Raw genomic sequence first — 5,183 nt, forward strand, 5'->3', positions numbered from 1 at the left:
GCACCATGGTCCTGAAAAACATTGTGTCGTTTTTACTATGTACTGTACCAGCAGTTATGGTCGAAATGACAATAAAAAGTGACTTGACTTATCAGAACGAGTATGAAAAAATAAAACTCTTAAAAGCTGACTTTTCTTTGCAGGTTACTAGGTCTAACACAATTTGTGGCCAAGACGAATAACAGGTGAGCTGCTTCAAAATCCGCTGTTTTCAAACTTACATTTCAGATCCACTAAGGAAATGCCATATCTCTCTGTGACACCCAACACTACAGCACAGTTCAGAATGTGGAAGACTGCAGAACTAAACATTACAGCTGTGCATACTAATCAATTATTTTGATTAGTGGGTTTTTAAATAGCACCCCTAATATAAATAATTTGGAAATAATTTAGAATGACTAGGTAGAAGTGAAAGGATCTAGTGGAAATGCAGGAAAAAATGGCCAAAGATGAGTCTACGAAAAAACAAACGATATGTAACGATTTTGGAAGAGAGTTCCAAGAATTAGTAAGCAACCAGATTAGAATCAGAAACATAAATGCACACGCGAGTGACTTTTGCTTTACGCAGAGTTGATGAAGGAACTGAAAAATTCAGTGGGCCACTGGAGACCCACTGAATAGAACGATAGTATTAGGTCTCTTGAGTGTGTGTGTGTGAGACAGAGAGAAAGTGAGTGCTTTCTACATTTTCTTTACAATTTATATTCTTACATTGAACATAAGCACAGAAGTAAAACATACAGTTTTACAGCTTGGCTTTTTTGTTTTCTAAAGCTTCTTCCCATTTTTGCTGATCCATCAGCGTAATCCTTAATTATATTCATAGAAACATAGAAAATAGGTGCAGGAATAGACCATTCAGCCTTTCGAGCCTGCACCACCATTCAGTATGATCATGGCTGATCATCCAACTCAGAACCCTGTACCTGTTTTCTCTCCATACTCCCTGATCTCTTTAGCCACAAGCGCTATATCTAACTCCCTCTTAAATATAGCCAATGAACTGGCCTCAGGTGTTTCCTGTGGCAGAGAATTCCACAGATTCACCACTCTGTGTGAAGAAGTTTCTCCTCATGTCAGTCCTAAAAGGCTTCCCCTTTATCCTTAAACTGTGACCCCTTGTTCTGGACTTCCCCAGCATCAGAAACAATCTTCCTGCATCTAGCCTGTCCAATCTCTTTAGAATTTTATACGTTTCAATTAGATTCCTCCTCAATCTTCTAAATTCCAGCGAGTATAAGCCTAGTCAATCCAGTCTTTCTTCATATGAAAGTCCTGCCATCCCAGGAATCAATCTGGTGAACCTTCTTTGTACTCCCTCTATAGCAAGAATGTCTTTCCTCAGATTAGGGGACCAAAACTGCACACAATACTCCAGCTGTGGTCTCACCAAGGCCTTGTACAACTGCAGTAGAACCTTCCTGCTCCTGTACTCGATTCCTCTTGCTATGAATGCCAACATACCATTTGCCTTTTTCACCGCCTGCTGTACCTGCATGCCCACTTTCAATGACTGGTGTACAATGACACCCAGGTCTCGTTGCACCTCCCCTTTTCCTAATCGGCCACCATGCAGATAATAATCTGTTTTCCTGTTCTTGCAACCAAAGTGGATAACCTCACATTTATCCACATTAAATTGCATCTGCCATGAATTTGCCTACTCACCTAACCTAGCCAAGTCACTCTGCATCCTCTTAGCATCCTTCTCACTGCTAACACCGCTGCCCAGCTTCAAGTCATCCGCAAACTTGGAGATGCTACATTTAATTCCCTCGTCTAAATCATTAATATATATTGTAAACAACTGAGGGCCCAGCACTGAGCCTTGCGGTACCCCACTAGTCACTGCCTGCCAATCTGAAAAGGTCCTGTTTATTCCCCCTCTTTGCTTCCTGTTTGCCAACCAATTCTCTATCCACATCAATGCCATACCCCCAATACCGTGTTGCTTTAAGTTTGCACACTAATCTCCTGAGTGGGACCTTGTGAAAAGCCTTTTGAAAATCCAAATATACTACATCCACTGGTTCTCCCCATCCACTCTACTAGTTCCATCCTAAAAAAATTCTATAAGATTCGTCAGACATGATTTTCCTTTCACAAATCCATGTTGACTTTGTCCAATGATTTCACCTCTTTCCAAATGTACTGTTATCTCATCTTTGCTAACCGACTGTAGCATTTTCCCCACCACCGATGTCAGGCTAACCGGTCTATAATTCCCCGGTTTCTCTGGCCTCCCTGCCACATTCAACGTACCCCATCCCACACCTTACTGTAGTAGCAAGCTTTTGACCTCTCGTTTTACTCTTTCTTGCAAACATAAATACTCTTTCTACGGGCTTATCATTTAAAAACTTTGATAATGTAAGCATCTCTTTTAAGTCACCCCTTAGGCTTTTTCCTGTCAAAAAAAGTCCTAACTTGTTCATTCAGTTCTGTTACCACCTTTGTGTAATTTTTCCCCCGACTGAGTGTTTCCTCTGGCTAGAGAACTCATAATGGGGGGTGGGGGATGGTCAAAATTTTAAAGTTGTCATTAAGGAAGGAATTACTATAAATTTATGCATGTAAAGAGTTGTCAGAGAATGGATCACTTTACCATAGGTTTCAGGGAGTTTATTACATAGCTTCAGGGAAAAGAGGTTAATATTTAAAACAAAGGGAGGTACAGAGATATGACTGGCAGATGGTTTGGACACTTAGCAAAATCACTTCAGATAAAGGTTTTGCTATAATTTGTTTTATGCCTCTTATTTTTGTCATAATGGCAAGAACTGTACACAGCAGTCTAAGTGCAGTGAGACGAAAGTTCAATGCAATTTTACCCAATTACTTCTCAATTCTATTCCTGTGGAAACAAAGCTTATTTATAGTCATACTACATTGCTACTTTTTGATGATTAATGCATTTGTTCTTCTAACTCTCTTAGTTTTTCTACTGCATTTAAATTCTTAGTTTCCAAATACCTGGAAGTACTTATTTATATAATTTTACGTAATTTAAACCATTAGGTCCCTCATTGTAAAATGAGGCAGCCATCTGAAGTAATAACATTTGAAACTCGGCAGCTTTACGTTTATGTCCTTTGACTTTTGTGAGGCATCACAAAAATATTAAGTTCCAATTCTGCGTTATACACTGATTTATTTCTCAATTACTAGTGACACAGTAACTATTTTTTTTATTTGTTACAGTTTTGACATTGAATATCAAAAAATATTAATGAAATAAAAATAAATTGACTTGAAGAAAACATTTTATTTTCTCTCAAAAAATGTGGCCCTCGTGTTATTTTATCATGTTGCAATGATTATTGCCTTTTAAGCAGATGAAAAACAATACTCATAACCATGCCTAAGTTAATGGGCCTATCAAGGGCACAGAAGGCTAAATGGCAATTAAGTAGGGTTTTTTTTAAGTTACAGGTTTTCTTAAGTAAATAAAGAAAGATTGTTTCCTTTGGCTGCAGAATCAGTAAGCAAGGTGTTAGCAATTTAAAACTGTAATTAGGGAAAAAAGATTGGCATGAATTTATTTCTGTAGAGTTTTTAAATGGCTGCTTTAAATTGTAATTGGTAACAAAGAGATTATTGATTAACTTGAAGTGGTTTGGGAAGATATGACTAAGCTTGTCTTTTCATGGTAATCATGATGTAGTTGGTGAAGTGGTTTTTTAATGCAGGGTAGTACCAAGGTTAAAAAAAGTTTTAAAAAACTACCAATGTTGGAAATCTAAATATGCTGAAAATACTCAGCAAATTGGGCAGCAAACAAAGAGAAAAACTGCAGCTAATATTTCAGGTCAATATCCTTTCATAAGATCTGGCTCATGGAGAGTTCCTTTCCACACATGACAAATTTCTCTAAATAGTGACATTCATAGTGAAAGCACATCAAAACAAAATTATATATTCTGTGCACATTAGTTAGCAACAAGCAATTTACCTGCATAGCTTTATTGTTCATGTGTGTCCATCTGAGACTCTACAAACTTCTCAAGATGAGAAGAAACATGTCTATTAGTAAGAACTGGAAGAGATAACAAGAAATGACTACATGGGGTTTGATTAAATGAAGATGAATGCAAACAAGCAGAGATAAATCAATTGATTTGGTTAGATAAGGATTTTAGGATTTATTATTCTAACCATTACAATTATTATCGAAGGTTAGCTCTGAGTTAGAATTATGTAAGAAATATTTATGGATTATAAAATTAATGACATGTTTATACTGTAGATACACTTTACAAACACCATGTATTAATGATTTACACTTTAAAACATGCATAAACTACCTGATGCTTAAAATATTAGCAATTACAAGCAGGATGTTCAAACTGAGCAAGGCAGTGAATGACCCTAGTTCTGGAAAACTTTGGATTGGAAGATACTTATTTATTTATTGGTGAAAAATCACTGCTTAAGAGGCCATTGTCCAGAAAAGCTAACCGTCTTCACAGATGCTGACTGACCTATTGAAAATTTCCATCATTTTCAGTTTATAAATCAAGCAGTTAATCTGATCAACTATTCTCGTTAGCTGAACCCATCCACACACTCCTCCCTCTATTATCTCAAGCACTGTACAGTAAGCACATAAAACCATTCTTATATAGCTGTTTACATTGTAAATACATGATGACATTTATGTATTTATGCCCACTTTATTCCATATTAGCACTTACAAATTTATTTATATATAATTCTTTATTCAGTTTAATTGTCATTTTATACATCACAGCAATGTCCTAATACAATAGATTCCAGTTAATTGGGACACATCACGACCAGTACGTTTGGGCTCTACTATGCAGCTGGCCCAGATAACTGAAGTTTTATGGAAATAATTAAAAAGGTATAGAAAAAGACAAACTGGGTAACAAATATTATTATTATTAATAATAATAATAATAATAAGACCATAACAAGATATGGGTGCAGAATTAGGCCATTTGGCCCATCGAGTCACTATTTCATCAAAAAATAATTGGTCCCAACTCAGACCCCTGTGGAATAGCACGAATCACTGGCAGCAGTCAGAAAAGGCTTCCTTTATTACAACTCTTTGCCTTCTGCCAATCAGCCACAGATTTATCCATGCAAAGGATAAATCTGTTTGTCAAAGGCCTTCTGAAAATCCAAGTACACAACATCAACCAATTCTCCTT

This window comes from Hypanus sabinus, chromosome 4, assembly GCF_030144855.1.
Source record: "Hypanus sabinus isolate sHypSab1 chromosome 4, sHypSab1.hap1, whole genome shotgun sequence".
Classification (NCBI taxonomy): domain Eukaryota; kingdom Metazoa; phylum Chordata; class Chondrichthyes; order Myliobatiformes; family Dasyatidae; genus Hypanus; species Hypanus sabinus.